Source organism: Spermophilus citellus (genome assembly GCF_964194105.1).
Source record: "Spermophilus citellus genome assembly, chromosome: 2".
NCBI lineage: Eukaryota > Metazoa > Chordata > Mammalia > Rodentia > Sciuridae > Spermophilus > Spermophilus citellus.
This window is the reverse complement of record NC_138183.1, coordinates 164,790,063-164,808,063: the sequence shown is the minus strand read 5'-3', so window position 1 is coordinate 164,808,063 and position 18,001 is coordinate 164,790,063. Positions and strand designations below refer to the sequence as shown.

General features: G+C 32.9%; 1 pseudogene across 1 annotated transcript; it reads left to right on the top strand.

The window, feature by feature from the left end:
• Positions 1 to 1,861: 1,861 nt before the first annotated feature.
• LOC308631321 (protein SREK1IP1-like) lies at positions 1,862 to 4,324 on the top strand (annotated as a pseudogene). The gene has a single exon. The product of its transcript is annotated as a protein SREK1IP1-like (transcript).
• The last annotated feature ends 13,677 nt before the right edge of the window (positions 4,325 to 18,001 follow it).

The following is an 18,001-nucleotide window of genomic DNA, read 5'->3' as shown; positions in this document are numbered from 1 at the left end:
TTGATGATGAAAATAGCAAACTAGGAATAGAAAGAAACCTCAATCCTAGAAGAGGATCTATGAACATAAAAACGCCATAAGTTTCCTAAGACCAGAAAAAAATAAATAAAACAACAAGAATGTTGGTTCTAACTATTTCTATTCTACATTACAACAAAGGTTCTAGACAAGGCAATTAAACAAGAATATGAAATAAAAGGCCCTCACATAGAAAATAAGTAAAATAATTTATATTTATAGGTGATCTTGTTTTGCATTTTAAATTCACTAAGAATCACACAAAAACACACAAGTGGAAGTTTTAATAAATGAATTCAGTGTGGCTACAGGAAAGTTTGTCAAAATACAAAATCAATTATTTTTTTATGATGCAGCAATGAACTATCTGAAGATGAAATTAATAAAGCAATTCAATTTTCAATAGTAGGAAGAAGAAAAAGAATGCTTCAGAAATTTTAATAAAAAATAGAAGACCTATACATTGCAAACTACAAATATTGTTGAAAGATATTAAAGAAAATATCAATAAATTAAAAGCATGTTCATGGATTAGAGGCTTAAATATTTTCAAAATGACAATAATCTCCAAGTTTATCTGCAATTTAAATATAATGTATCAAAGCTCATTTTTGCAGAAATTGAAAACCTGATTCTAAAATTCAAATAAGAAGAATGTTATGGATACAGAGTGAAAACATTTTTAAAAGGAAGAAGAAAATTAAAAGATGATCACTTTCTGACTTCAGAATTTATTCTATGCCTAAAGTAGCAAAGACTGCAGTTTTGACAGAATAAAAACACAGATCCATGAAAAAGAATTGAGAGTCCAGAAATAAACCTACACATCTGTGGTAAATTGATTTTCAAGCATTTCAAGACAGTTCAATGAAGAAGATAAGTCTTTTCAACAAGCAATGCTAAGGCAACAAGATATCAACATGAAAACAAAAATTAGTATGTGCCCCTACCTCACATCATACACAAATATGAGCTAAAAATAATTACAAAATTTAAATGTTAAGAGACCCAACAGCAAAACTCTCAGAAGTATATATAAGATTAAGTCTTCATGATTTTTAATATGGCAACAAAAGAAAAAATAGATTAATTGTACTTCTTCAAAATTAAGGAATTTTTGTTTTCCAAAGACACTATTAGTAAAGTGGAAAAACAATCCACATAATGGAAGAAAATACTTTTAAATCATATATCTGATACTATGGAGCACCCAAAATATATAAAGAACCCTTAGAATTCTGTAGCAAAAGACAATTCAATTAAAAACTGTCGAAAGGTTAACATGTTTCTCCAAAGATAAATAGCCAACAGCACATTTAAAAATGCTCAAAAATATTCATCATTAGGAACCTGAAACTCAAAACCATGATATGATACTATTTCCCATGAATCAGAATGGCTAAAATAAAAAAGAAATTAACAAGTATTTATGAAAATATGGAAGATTTGTAATCCTCATACTTTGCTCATGAGACTGTTACATGATAAAACCAATTTAGAAAAATTTTGACCATTCCACAAAATTAAACAGAGTCATCATATAATTAAACTCTGCTGTTCAATATACAAAGCATATATTCCACAAAATTGTGTGTATGCTTTTTATCCATATTAGCACAACTATAAAGGTTTTATTTATGGAGGTTTATTCATATTAGCCCCAAATTAGAAAAAAACCAAATGCCCATCAATAATTTAATGAATAAACAAGATGAGTTTGTTCCTACAATGGAATATGATAAGTCTATCTAAAGAAGTGAAGTATATGCTAAAATATGGTCAAATCTTTTAAGCATCATGTTAAAGGAAAGATGTCAGATACAAAAGGCACCTATTAGAGGCTTATCAGGCTTTTCCCGCGGTCGGAAAGGTGCTGCGGCGCGGGTACAAGAGGTCGCTTTGTGTGTTGTCTTCACATCCGGCGGGAAGCAAATGCGTTCTGGAAAGCTAAGGGCTTCAAGGACCCCTCTTATGAGCGTCATGGCAGTCCCAGGTTGCAACAAGGACAATGTCAGAGCAGGCTGTAAAAAATGTGGCTACCCTGGTCATCTGACTTTTGAGTGCCGCAATTGTCTCTGAGTAGATCCCAAAAGGGACATAGTTTTGGATGTCAGCAGTACAAGTAGTGAAGATAGTGATGAAGAGAATGAAGAACTGAATAGATTGCAGGCATTACAGGAAAAACGAATAAATGAAGAAGAGGAGAAGAAAAAAGAAAAAAGCAAAGAGAAAATCAAATTGAAAAAAAAAAAAAAGAAAGAAAGAAAAAGGTCTTATTCCAGTTCCACTGAAGAGGATACTTCAAAACAAAAGAAACAAAAATGTCAGAAGAAAGAAAAGAAAAAAAGACCAAATCAAAAAAAGGGAAACATCATAAAAAGGAAAGAAAAAAAGAAAAGCATTCTTCTACTCCTAATCGTTCTGAATTCACCAAAAAGTAACTGAGACTTTGGCCTGAGTCACTAAATTTAAAAATTCATTTATAAAAATTATTTGCCCTCCTTAGAATTTGCTATATGATTATGCTTTGCAATATATCCCAACCTTTTCACATAGACATTTTTCATGTGTAAAACCATTATCCCTCTGGCCATATGTATTAAATCAGACTTGTTACTTAGTAGCCATGTCCCAAGTATAGATATTTGTACATATGAAACATCATTTTTGACATTTGTGTCTCTGTGTGTTTGGCTAGTGCTATTACTTCTATGTTGATTATGGCTTTACTGCAGTCAATACAAGTAATGTACCTAGTGTTAACTAGTAGTGCTGAATCAAGTGTCTACCTTCCAGTGATAAAGCTGCGGGTAATGATTTGCTCTTGATACTGAATATTTTAATAGCTTTATATACTCTGATACAATGTTTAAAAATAGTGAAATTCTTCACTATTGTTTTTAGATCTCTGAGCTTTTTAAATATTGTAGGAGATGAAGCTGCTTTACTGATCTTTAGTACTTTTTAAATGAATAGTGTCTGCAGGAAGATGACAATGAAAATATAACAAAAGTTTCATTATTTTATGAAAGGCAGAATTTCTAATACCTGTCTCCTTTGTTTTTATAACACTTAAAATATTTCTTCTTTGTTCAGAGACTAGTTCAGCCTATTAGAAGTCTGGCAGAGATGATGCTGTGTTGGTCAGGATTTTTAGGATAGACTCCTGGGTTGTTTTATAGTTGTGCCATATTGGCATATTTTACAGTGATACCTCAAACATGGAAATTTTATTTAGGAAGACAGCTAAATCTTCATTAGCACTGATTTTTATTGTATTTACTACATAAATTTTATGAAGCTTGTGTCTATGAGTAATGTGGAAAATTTTTATAAATGTTAGCATTTATATTTATTTTGTCTGAAATGATTTATAGTTTTGAAGCAAGTTTCAGACAGAACTTCTGGTTTCATAAATAACTATTGAGGTGTTTCCCTCTTTTACTTCAGTGACAAATCTCAGTAGCAGTGACAAAAGTTTAGAATTTTATTCTGTACATTTTAAAATGTAAGGACCAAGAAGTCACATCATGAAAGCCTTTCTATAATGATGGAAGTTTTATATGAGTAAGCATTTTCAAACATTTATTATTAGATATAAATGTTTCTTACATTTTTAATTTCACAGTGATCAGTGTTACTTAATTTGCTTAATACTTAGTACCCTTTTATGCTCATTTAGTTAAATAGTTATGTTATAACTGCATTGCAAATCATCCTGTCATCATGACATAGCACCAAAGATTGCAAGTACCTCATTGTGGTGCACTTCTAAAGAGACGGCTGTGGGTAAATTCATGATGGTGAAATCAGGTAGGTATAATTACTCTCACAGGCTGGAAAGTTTACTGATTCTTCCTTCACCAGCACCTGACCTGGCATGCCCCCAAGTAAGACACAGAAGCCTCATAACTCTTTTCATCCAAGCTCAAGTTCTAGCAAAGCGGTTGGTACACACTACTCTCCTAGCCTTGCAACCATGGAATCTCTCACACTTCCCAGTTTTCCATAACCTAATTTACTCATTTGGGCTCCTCAGAAAGAAATTATTTAGTTTAAAGAATTAAGAGGAAACACAAAACTATTAGATATTTAAGGGTTTGTTTTGTCTTTGCTTCTCATGTTATAAAATATAATTCATTTGTTATTAAGATTTTTTAAAAGTTTTTTCAAAAGCTTTTAAAAATGATTAGCAGATGCTTCATATGAAAGGATGGCCTCATCCCATTGAGAGTATAACATGCTTAACAAGTGACAGTAATTGTAGTGAAACAGTTAATCAAGTTATTTGTTAGTTTTACATATGTGTTTTATAAAGATTATAAATTACCTCATTGAGTTTTGTTTACTGAATGGTAGCACAATTAATGACTCAGAAGAGATATATAAAAGTCAGCCGTCATTTACTAGTACAGAAAATAAAAGATTTTAATGGCTTTGTAAAAAAAAAAAAGGCACCTATTATATGACGCTAGCTATATGAAATGTCAATATCAGTAAATTCATAGAGACAGAAATTAGATTTTGGTTACTAGAAGCTGGAGTGAAGGAATAATGGGAGTGACTACTAATGTCTATGAGGTTTCTTTGGGAGATTTTGAAAATAATGCAAAATTAGGTAGTGGTCCTGATTGCACAATCTTGTGACTACACTACTTACCTTTAAGGTTTGCACTCTGATATTCAAGTTGTTTCTTAGTTTAAACAAATCGATAAGGAATGGTGAAAAGAGACATCTATATTTTGATATATCCCTACCCTCAAATAGACTTGTCAATTCTACATCTTTTCTTGGCTCCCAACTCTTAACAGAGTATCTACTGTATTGGAGTATCTGGGGCCTTCTACTGTTTTGAAGTCACCACTATGAATAGCTTAACTGCTTTCAAACTTTATCCTAGGAATTTTGAGGGAAAAAAAAATACCATAAAGGCTTTAATGCACATCATAAGCCACATAAGTAAGAATGATTCCAATAGAACAATGGCTGGAAGCATGCTGTGACAGTTTCAGCATGCTGCATGGCCACTGGGCATCTGTGTGGTGAGGGACTGTCATGGCCACCAGGCATGTGGGCTCCTATAACGAAGTTCAAGGCCATGTTAGCTAAGGAGATATTGAAAAATAAGGCCTTCCCAAGGAAATAACAATGGACAGGTAGGAGATCCAACATCTGCAGATGCTAAAATACACAATTATCCCTAAATACCCCAAAGAGGTGCCAAAGAAACTACTCAAACTAACTCACATTAACTGCCCTACACGGCACATCCTATCTTGGACAAGGTCTGCCTGTGATCCTTGGTTTCCTTCTCTGAACATCCCAAGTCTATACCAATCCCCCCCGCCCCCAGTTTCTAATTAATTATCTGACTTCTATAATAGAAGGTTTGGGAGTTTGATCCACTATTGCTATTTAATCTTTAATATATACCTTCTTTATGTATCTTATGAAATACTTCTCCTTAATTAGTGGTTCCTAGGCATGTTTCTGAAGAAGTCAATTCACTGAAACAGGATACCAGAACAACTTAGAAAACAAGAACTTTTAAGAGTAGAAAGTGATCCTGGCAGTTTTTCACTGTAGCATGGCAGTGATTATTCTTGCTTAATCATGGGGTTAAGTATATAAGGTATACCTACTTATACACAATGGAATTTGAAATAGATTGACTGCTCTCAGGAATGGACTGCAGGCGCTTTGAGTAAGGGAAAAACAGGAAGACAGATGGGAAGCTATGTGTACTTCAAGAATTTTTGAACCTTACTCTACCAGACTTATTGATTCTTTTGCTAGGACAATTAAAAAATAAGTTTTAATGACTAAATGTCTTTTCATGATATTTAGAATATCTTATGAGATTGTTCTGCTACATTTCCTTTAGTAGGAAGGTAAACTATTTTAATATCAATATACATCATTCATCGTAAATTAAAGAGTGTACTTTGTGGTTAAATATGTTACATTCACAAGAAAAAAATATTAACTTATTAATTTATTATTCATTCATTATTTATTTTTTAATATTTTTCGATCCTACACAAAAATGTTAATGGCTAGGAAGTCAATTAATGGTTTTAAATAAGTCCAGCCTGGTGGAAACATCAATAATTAAAACATATATACATTTGTGTTTTATGGCTAATTTACATTGAATTCTAACAAGAGAAAGATGGTTCCTCTTACAACTGACACTATTTGTTGAAAATCTTAGATCATTCAAAGAGGAAATTATATTTTTTTAACCATATACAGAAAGCCAAAGAGCATCTTCTTGCTGATGTACTTTTTCTTTGCTTGGAAAATTAAAATTTTTGAGATTTTATATTTGACTCTATACAATTGTGTATAGAATCAAGATATGATAAATGCATTTTCCAGGTAATATAAACATCTATTGTGATGCTGTCTAAACAATCAAATACTCTGTTTTAAAGAAATGTCTAATTAGAAATAATTGAGCTGACTTTTTAAAATTTGTTCTTTTTAGATACACATGACAGTAGAGTGTATTTTGACACATTGTACATACATACATGGAGTACGTAGTAACTTAATCTAATTAAGATCTTATTCTTGTGGCTTTACATGATGTGTAGATACACTGGTTATGAATTCACATATAAAGATGAAAAAGTTCTGTCTGATTCATTCTACTGTCTTTCTGTTCCCATCCCCCTTTCTTTCCCTTCATTCCCATTTGTCTAATACAATGAACTTCTATTCTTTCCCCTCCCCAACCTCACTTATTGTGGGTTAGCATTCACATGTCAGAGAGAACATTTAGCCTTTGTTTTTTTGGGGGGGAGGCGCTTGGGGTCTTGGCTTATTTCAGTTAGCATGATATTCTTCAGTTGCATCCATTTACCTGCAAATGCCATAATTTCATTTTTCTGTATGGCTCTGTAATATTCCATTGTGTATATATACCACAGTTTCTTTATCCATTTACCTGTTGAAGGGCATCTAGATTGGTTCCATAGCTTGGCTATTGTGAATTAAGCAGCTATAAATATTGATGTGGCTGCATCACTGTAGTATGCTGATTTAAAGTCCTTTGGGTATAAACTGAGGAGATGGATAACTGGGTCAAATGGTAGTTCCCTTCCAAGTTTTCTAATGAATCTACATAATGCTTTCCAGTTTGGTTTCACCAAGTTGTAGTTGCACCAGCAATGTTTGAGTGTGCCTATTCCCCCACATCCTCATCAACACTTATTGTTGTTTGTATTCTTGATAACTGCCATTATGATTGGTGTGACATGAAATATCACTGTAGTTTTAATTTCAATTTCTCTGTCAGAGTTGTTGAGCATTTTTTAATATATTTGTTGACCATTTGAATTTCTTCTTCTGTGAAGTGCCCGTTCAGTTCCTTTGCCCATTTATTAATTGGGTTATTTATTTATTTGGTGTCAAGTTTTTGAGTTCTTTATATATTCAGGAGATTAATATTCTGAGTTGCAGGTGGTAAAGATTTTATCCCATTTTGTAGGCTTTCTCTTCATGTTCTTGATTGTTTCCTTTACTGTGAAGAAGCTTTTTAGTTTGATACCATCCCGTTTATTGATTCTTGAATTTACTTCTTGCACTTTAGGAGTCTTATTGAGAAATTTGGTTCCTAGGCTGACATGATGGAGAGTTGGGCCTACTTTTACTTCTAGTAGGTACATGGTCTCTGGTCTTATGCCTAGGTTCTTGATCCACTTTGAGTTGACTTTTGTGCAGAGTGAGAGACCAGGGTTCAATTTCATTCTACCACAAATGGATTTACTTTTCTAAACCATAATAACTAGGCTCAAATTAATTACATTCATACTCTGAAAATTATGATTTGCTCAGATACATTTACTGTCAAAAACTGAAGAAATGATATTTTTATATCATATATTTTTCATGAAAAAATTGCATGGGGAATTAAACATTTGTCCTAATACATATTGGGCACATTTTTGTGGGAAGAAATATCACTCATGGTATTTATGATAATACAATTGTATTTAGGTTGTTGCATATATTCTGATGATATTAAAATATTTTGAAAATTTTAAGTTCAGTAGCTTTAACATAGACTGATACAGCCATCAGTTATCATGCAGATTCAGAAAGTGACAAAAATGTGAAATATATTAATAATTTCATTTTTTCCCCAGAATCAAAATTGTCAATATTTTTTACTTCACATAGAGAGTATAAAATATCACATGTAAACATAAGTTAAAATTAATAGATTACAAAAATATATTTCCTAACTCATCCCCAGTACAAGTAAACAAAGATTGGAGATTGTTATGAACATTTTCTCGTTTTTTATGACTCATAAAGTCAGACACAATTCTTCCTAGTCACTGAAACTGGATGTCCTTAGGAAATTCAACTAATGACACTACTAAAATTAGCAATCACATATCCTTTGCTAAAGTAAGCTTCTGCTGAAGGATGGAAAGCTAAAAATGGGGGAGGACCACTCTAAGTTGAAATTGTGCCTAGCACTTCATTAGTTGTGTATTAGCTATAAATATTATGTTTTATTACTATATAAGCTTACCAATAGAATCAGAAGACATAAAAAACCTTAAGAGTTGCAAAAAATCCATATTCCAGCCTCTATTTGAGACATTTTAGAAATATTGTGGAAAGTTTAGGAAATTGTTGAAAATTGCCTGTATTCCTTAATTGCCAATTCTTTTCTGTGTAAAGCCATTATTGAGTCAGTAATCATTCTAGAGAACTTCAAAAGGTCATGAAAAATATGAGCAATGAGTAAATACAGTTGTATCCCTGGTAACTATTTTAGGCTTTTTCCCATGTGTGGACGGCAGCATATGACGCACTAGTGAGGACTGTCTTTGACTAAAATAGAATAATAGAATCCAGTAAATATCAATGGGAAAACAAGGTGTTGGCTCTATATTATTGAGTTTCTTTGGTTTTTAAGCATCCATTTAACTGACAAGAAATATATTTTACACATATACCATGCAATTTGCTCTTCTGTTGGTTCTTGCCCTGCTTTTTTTGTCATTTAGAAATATCCTCCTGTTTGATTTTCAGACCCTAATGATGTTATTAGTAAAATAGGAGTATTCATATACATAATATTTATTGCCCCTCCATAATAAGGGACATTCTATTATGAAGTCATTGGTCTCCAAACTCTGAACACAAAATCACTTGTGGAGCTTTAAATAATCCCTAACCCTGGGTTGTGCCACATCACAGTGAAAGAGAATATCCAGAGATGGGATAGATACAACCAGTATTTTATCTCACAGAATCCTCTAGGAAGTCCTTTGAAACTGTAATGGTGGTTGTCCAGGTGGGTTAGGCATGCCTGGTTTGGTAAGCTGTCATTATTTCCAAGTTCCATTGTTCATATGCTCTATAGCCCTGAATACTTCTTCCCCCTCTCAGGTGGAGGATCAGACCCAGGAAACCCATTCCAGAATCTTTGCAGGTAGAAGAAGATACAAGGTGCAACTGGGATAGCAGACATTCTTTATTCAGCAGTGGCAGCAATCTATAGCTATCCCCCCACCTCCACCCCCACTCCCAGTCCCTCGCCCAGCTCCAGCCCCCAGCACATTCCATTTAGCCCCTGCTAGTTTAATTTAGCACTCTTCATCATTTCTATAGGTTTTTTACACAAAGTCCAGACAAAGAAGGCACATTGCCAACAAGTTACATAAGCGGGTGCATGCTCACAAGCAAATGTTTATGACATTGAATACATACAGTGAATTAGGGTGTTCGTGACTTTGGCTATGCACTAAACACATAGCCGATAGAAGTCTTGGCAAGGGAGCCTTATTATAGCTATTTTAGGCCTGACCCCCACCACCACACACACTTATATACTTTTTATTCTTTGTTTTCCTTTTGACTTTCCACATTTTTATTGGTACATTATAGTTGTATATAGTAGTGGGATTTTTTGCTACATATTCATGCACACAATACAGCAATATAATTTGGCCCATATTACTCCTAACCTCTGTCCCCTGATTTTCTTCCCCAACTACTGGTGCCTTTCTTCTACTGATCTCCCTTTGCTTTTTATGAGATCACCTGCCCCAATTTTCTTTCCCTTTTTCCCCTCCAGCTCCCACATGTGAGAGAAAACAGTCCCTTAACCTTCTGGATTTGGCTTATTTTGCTTAACATAATGATCTTAATTTTTCCATCCATTTCCTGCAAACTATTATATATTTTTATGAATGAATAAAAGTCATTGTGCCTTGGTTTGTCCATATGTGGAATGAAAATGATAACTAGTAACTATCTTACAGTGTTTGTTGACAGTTTATATAATCCTGGTAAACTGCTAAATACAGTTTATGACCTTGTCTCTATTTAGTATCAAGAAAGTAAAGCGTGGAACATTGAGTAACTTGCTGAAGATTGCACAGATAAATGTCACACACATCCTAGATGGATGTAGACTATGCCCAATGTTTAGATAGCAACTGTTTCTTATATGTCTCACTTCTATGATCTGTGCGAAATGATGTAAACCAAAAGATGCCCACCTGGAAAGATAGGTTAAAGCACCAAGGGACTATAGTTTATAAACCAGTGCCTTCTACCAGCTGCCTCTGTAACTAGCTATTTCTGTTGCTTTCTCACAAAACCAAAAGAAATCACCTAGACTTAAATTACAAGCACTCTGGAAATATACTATCAGGAATAGTATATTAATCAGACTTTAATTTTCTTTCTTCCTGATGAAGCGGGGACACTCATTATGGAGTCTTTGGTATTTTTATCTTGTGGACAAATGTGCCATATCACTCTAAAATTTCAGATAAATATAGGAAATTGGAGTTCCTTGAATATAAACTTTGAAAACCAACAATTCCAAGAGAGGTTTTCAACTATAAAATCACTGGGGTAAATTACTAATGTATGCACCACACTCTTAGAAATACTGATTTAATTAATTTTGGGTGGAGCTAAGGCATCCACATTTTTTTAAAGCTTATATAAGTTGTTCAGTATTATAGGATCACTGTAACAAGTTGCAAATAAGCCCAAAGCTAAAGACCTTCACATTTGCAATACCAAACATCAATGGGAAGTATTTAAATAATGATTTATGCAGTATTTTCAGTGTATGAAACTTTTTTTCAGCATTACATTGGAAGAGTAAGTAGCTTTTTCAACTCATCACCCTTTATGTTTATTTGTCTTGCATGTTACAGAAATGGTGGATTTGTTGAGAATCCTGTGATAAAAGTCTGAACCTACTGACCTCATAAAACTCACAATAAAATAGAAAGATAGAAAAATAAGCAGAAGTAATGGACTTTGGAATAAGACAGGCAAACATGGATTTTTATTCCACTTGAAAATTTCCAAGCCATGTGATATTGCACAAGATCCTTTGCTTCTCAAAGACTATTTTCTTAGGTATAAAATGGAGAGAATAAAAATATAATGAAAAGGTCTCTTTTTTTAGAGATTTAATATTACTTAGTGATGCATCACTTCAACCAGCACTAGGACATAATGTTGCCTCAAAATTGTTTGCCATGAGCTGTATATCATAATTCAGCATAAATATGCAAATAGAGCAATTTTCAGGGTCCTATGGGAGAATAGAAGTGGGGTTCCAAAACAAGGGAATTGATAAAGCATAGCTTTATATGACAGTTGCTGTTCAGATTCATGATACAATATCATAAGATGTATCTCTGAAGTCAACTTGTGGAGGTATTCCTTTAATTTTGAATATACAATGATTTCACTTTCTGTTTATTTTCTCTGTATTGTAAATTGCTGGCTAAAAATCAAACCATCTACAAAACTTCTACCCATTGTGACCTCATATACTGCCTAAATAAACACAATAAATAAAACAGAAATAAAATTATAAACATTATGAAACAGTATATGATAGTTATAAATCACACTTCAAGGTATTCAATATGTGCTTCCTATGAGTTACCTCTGTAGTCTTTTGGTGTGTCATATTTGATGACTTTTTTCAAATTAAGTTCCATAGCTATTAATATTCTTCCAGTACTTACTCTCAAAATCAAAGTCATTTCACTCTACATCTAGAAACAAAAACATAACAAAGAGAACAGACCTTATTTAAACTCTGTTAGGGAATCAGATTGATGTGTTTTGGGGACAATCTCAGCAACTAAAGTTCTGCTCTGCCTACATAAAGAGTACAGTTTTCCACGAAGCCCATTAAGCATTTGTTTAGTAGTTATTTATTTGTTCATTTGTATTTATTTAAATTGTTAGCTATTGTCCTGTGGTTACTGTGTCTCAAATTCACTTTCATGCATCCCCTCAGGTTTTAGTTCTGTGAGTGCACAGAGGATTCTTAGAAATAACCTTTGAATTCATACTCTTCATTTTTCATAACAAACCTGCTGGTCAACCTGTTCTCATAATTGAAATATTGTCAAAATGATGAGCTAGAATTGAAACTTCAAGCAGTGTTCATGTGCAGTGATGGAGGTAAAATTGTCATCATTTGAAAAATCCATTCTGTTGGATCTAAAGTTGTAAAGAAACTGTCATATTTGTATTTAACAACTATTCTCTCCCTTTTTACCACAAATAATTTAGAAGGTAGAAAATGTTATTTAAGAAGGCTGAGGCAGTTATATTATGTATCATATTAAGCATTTATGTTAAATAATACCTAAGGATTAATGGATGCCAGCCCTTCTGAAAGGGAATGGAATTTGCACAATCCTTGGGGAATAGTAATCATAAGTAATAGTATTTCAGATATAATATCAGTTAATAACTTCATATTCTATCATTATTTTCTGTTTATCTATTGGGGGATAATTAACTGTATTATTGTAAGGTCAAAATTTGATTTCATCCAAAGAATATTTATATTTATTTCCTCTGAAAAGAAAGAAGAACAACTGTAAATTTTTAGGACTCATGAAACATACATAAGACTTGTCAGCAAAATTATAATATGCACCAAGTTAGAACTGCAAGTGAGAAACCTAGAAGGTGTCATCTTTTGGCACTCCAAACACTATAAACAAAAAAAAAATGAGAAAAGAGGCAAGTTCCAAAAGGGTGAGTTCTTGTCTCTCCAGATCATTTTTCTATTTCTGGAACCTAGAATAGTGTCTAGCATGTGGTAAGTACTCAACAAACATTTGCAGGAATAACAAGATAATAAAATAATTTTATTTAATGAAACATGTGAAATTCACCATTAGCTTTATGAATAACTAGATCAGATGCAATTTTATATGGTATGGGCACTAAATTCATACATATGCACTTGATAATTTTTAGTGATATATTTTGGAAACTCTTCATTACCTACCACTTCAAATGTATCTGGTACCCTTCCCTTGTTCAATCAGTTCTATGTGAATTCATTTCCTTTCTGTTCATCAAAAACTTAAATTCTTCTCCCTTCAAATTCTTGCACTTCATGTTCCATCTACCTGGAAGCCTCTTTTCAACTCTTCTCATGACTGATCCCTTTTTCCTCTTTGCTCACAACTATAAGGTCACCTTCTCAGTGACATCTTCCCTAAGAGCATTTGTCAAGTATTACATCATACCTTCCAATTTCTAACATGCTGATCAGCTTGTCCTGACTACTTGCTTCATAACTTTTACCACAAAACAAAATGATCTTGTTAAATTGTTCACTTATCCTTTGTCACTCACTAATTCACGATGTAGCCTCCTTGACAAGAGGGCATTTTTAAACTTATATTTCATGGTCTCTTTGACATGTAGAGTAACACCAAAAACATTATTATACAGTTTTAATAATTTAATGCTAATAGTTAAATTCATGTTTCTATTTAATATACACATTTAATTTTAAAACTGTGTTAAGAGAATGATTTTTCTTTCTTCTAAGTTTTACATGGGAACAACTTAACTCAGTGAACCATTTTGTGGTCATAACTGCCCTGATACATATAAATAGAACTAGTAATAGGTCAAGAAAATGTCATTTTATTTATTAAACAGAGCATATCAAAGAAAAATAATAAAATACGCCTGCTGGATATTTTTTAAATTTTTTTCTTGTGAGAAAGCAACTCAGCTTACTTTTACAAAAGAATAGTTGCATGTTCGTTTAAAAAATATTATTTTTAAATGATTCTAAGAGAAGATCTGATCAATTTGCTCCATACTAAAAAGGAAATATGACATAACCATATTTCTTAATTTCTGCATTTAATGTTTTGATATTTTAAGGCCTTTCTGATCTTGCAAAAACTACCCCTCTCAGAGTTAGCTCATTGCCAGAGATAGCAAAAACTGGCTTACAAGTGCATCTACCACATGAAAGCAATCAATCCAGAGCCCATGTCCCCAACTACTTCCTTTATCAAAAATTTACAGGCTTTCATACTCCCAACAACTATCCACCCATCCACTTGCCTTAACAACCCTAGGGCCAGGAATCAGACAACTAGGGTATGCCCTATGACCCAGAGACCTTTGAAACTATTCTAAACAGCCAATAGCAAGCCTGCTTATACTGCCTCATTATACTTTCCTCAAAAAACACTATAAAGGCTCTTTATCATGTTGCACCTCATCATTCCTGCTCCTTACCACCACTGCTGTTTTGCCTATTACTAGAGAGCTATACAAGTATTTTTTTTAAAAAAATCTTCTTTATGGCTGTCATTTCTGAGTCTATGTGTCTTGCTATACTTGATTAAAACAAATCCCAGTTATTCTCCCAAGAAAAAGAGTTATGCTTTTTGCTGTTAATTAACAAGGAGAGAAGAGAGAAAAGGAATACCACCGTGATAGGAAAGGATATACATTATACCTTTCATAGTGTTGCTATTGTTCATCACCCAAGAAGTTAATCTGGTAGGAAGGAGAGGTTGGTACACTTGACAGGAAGATGAATTTTTATAGCTGAGACTACATTAAATAGATTTTAAATTTGAGAAATATTAACAGTGGCAGGGGGATAACAGTTTAAGGGTATAATTTAAGGAATGTATTCATTTTCAAGGAGTCTTCAAAATGCTACTATTTCCTCAGAGTCACTGAATTCTTCAGTAAAGTTATCCTGAGTGATAAATATTGAGATTTTCCCTGAGAATTAAAATTATGAATTCAAACCAAGATTATTTAAATCACTAACCATAAAGAATCCTCATGATGTATAATTTCTAGGAATAATAAAAGACAGGGGAATGATTTTGACATAAATTTCCTATATATGTATATGAATACACCACAGTGAATCTCTACATCATGTACAACCACAAGACTGGGATCCTAATTAGAATAAGATGTACTTCATATTTATATAAATAAGTCAAATCATACACTATTGTCTATATAATTAAAAAGAACAAAAGTAAAACTAAATAAAATAATAAAAATTATATTTGTTTTATAAGTGAATAAAAGCAAGTTGGAAAACTATTGTGAAATCAGCCATCAAGCAAACTAATATATTTTTTATGGTAACATATATATTTGCAGGTATAGAGAGATCTTAGGTATGTTAGTAATACAAAATTCAGCAATGCAACCTCTAAAGGAATTATGCATTCTGTGATCAGATAGAGAGGTTTTCTGATGGACTGGTACTTATGTATTATTTCTTAAGTTGAGTAATGGCATACAGATTTTCATTCTATTATTATTTTAGTGTATATATATATATATATATATATATATGCTTTTATATTTATATACATACCTATACATATATATGAGTATATGTTATTTTTATTTTTAATATATTTCACAATCCAAAATAATATATATTTTACACACAAAAAAATACTGATCCAGTATTTTCTATTTTCTGTCCTAATGGAATGCACCTGGAATATAAAATGATACCAATATGGAAAGTAAAGTAAGCAAAGTATGTAAGTAGAAACACTGTTAGAAAAATCTGATTCATTCTTGTTTAACTTAAGAAAAATCATTCTTTTAACCTTTGTGTTAAAACAATTTCTCAACTCCACTAATACTATCTACTAAATATAATTCAATTTATATTGCAAAATTCAAGATAAAAAAAACATGCAAGTCATTGACTAAATGTCAGTACAGTACAACAGCTGAAGAATCAGATGGCATGAATTTACACTGTAGGCGAAATCATCTTAACATCTCTTTGAAATCAGAACTGTGTCAGTTTTTTGTCAATTGTGAACAAATAATTGGCAAGAAAAACTTAGAAAAGGAAAAGTTTATTTGGCCTCATAGTTTCAGATGTTTCAGTCCAAGGTCAACTAACTCCATTCATTGCTCTGGGTCCAAGATGACCCATCGTGCTGGATGGGTCTGTCAGAGGAAAGCTGTTTAGAATATGGCAGTGGCAAAGCAGAAAGAGAAAGAGGAGAAGGGTCCAGAGACAGATACAGTCCTGGCCATACCCAGTGACCCACTTCCTCCAGTCACTTCCCAACTGAGTATACTTACCACCCAGTTGTCCCTTCAACTACCAATAGATTAATCTAGAAAATGAATTCATCCACTGATGAAGTCAGAGCCCTAGATCATTATCTAAAGGACACCTTTGAAACTTGGTTCACTTGGGAGTTTGCTTTCAAAACACAATCTTTTCAGGGGACATTACAGATTCAAATGATAACAGATACATAGTGTGAAAATTTTTTAAAAGATGCTAAAAATTTAAAAGTTTTTTTGTGTGTGTTTTATTCCTAAACGAAAAACTGCACATATCTAAGAGTCTTTATGGTTAAAATGACAACAATAATCAATTATGCATTATTTTTTTTATTTTATGATTAATTAAAAGCACCGAAACTATTTAGAGAAGCAACAGTAACTCACTTGGAGTCATTTGATAAAGTGTAATAAATATGGCAAAATCGGAAGAGGACTATTCTGATATAAATTTATTATATAAAGTTGATTTATTCAAATTAAGGTCTCCATTGATGGCCCCATAAACAAGCCATTAATTCACCCATTTAGTCAGCAAACATTTACTGAGTTCCTTCTTTATGATGAACACCAAGGAATACAGACAAATATAACAAGATTTCTGTGCTCCAGGTATTCACAGCTCAGGGTGATTAGAGATATGTAAATAAAAAGAAGTAGTTCATTACATGACAAGTGTAGTAGTAGAGGTATAATTGGAGTACCAACGAAATCAGAATACAAAGAGAATCAATAATCATCTGGGGAGACTGGGGAACTAGAATGAGAATTCAGTAGTAAGGAATTTGGCAAGTGCAAAGGAAAGAGGTCCAGATGAAGTAAAAAGAATGAAACCGTGAAGGCAGAGCTGTAAAAGAGCAACAGCTTTTGTGTACACTGCCATTCAACTTTGTAGGTGAGGACACAAGGAAATTTTGTCTATGTTTGTCCCACCCATAAAATTTATATGCTGAGCCAACAAACCCAATGAAGTCAGTTAAACATCTGAAATTTGACAGATATTGTCTCAAAAAATGATCATAGAATCATGAAAAAAATTTGGTTGAATACTTATGACAATTTATTTATAAAATTTAAAAAAAAAAGAAAAAAAAAACAGCTATAATTTATAGCTCAAGGACCAAAACTGAGTGATCATGAAAAGTAGCAACTTAAAACATGTTGTCTCTAGACAACCAAGGCATGGCTCTATCTACCCATTATTCTCATTTGCGAGCTAAACAAGGGTATGAATAGCACCACACTAAAGATACTCACAGATGGTAACAGATTGGAAACAGTCTCCCCGACACCACTGTTGACTGTGAAGTCACAACAGGGAAACAGAAGAGATTAGAAATATTGGTAGACAGTTAAAGTGGGAGAAAGCACTTAGCCTTAGCCTCAGACAAGAAAATGAGCAAGTGAACAATTTGGAAAGAGTAAGACATGCAGAAAGTAACAGTGCCAAATTTTAGTAATACACAAAGCAAAAGCCATTTCAAACTCTAGAGTTCCTCTTGACAAAGCCCACACACCTATGTGCCCTACTCTGAAAAACACATTAAGGAAGTCATTGCATTTTAGGCATTG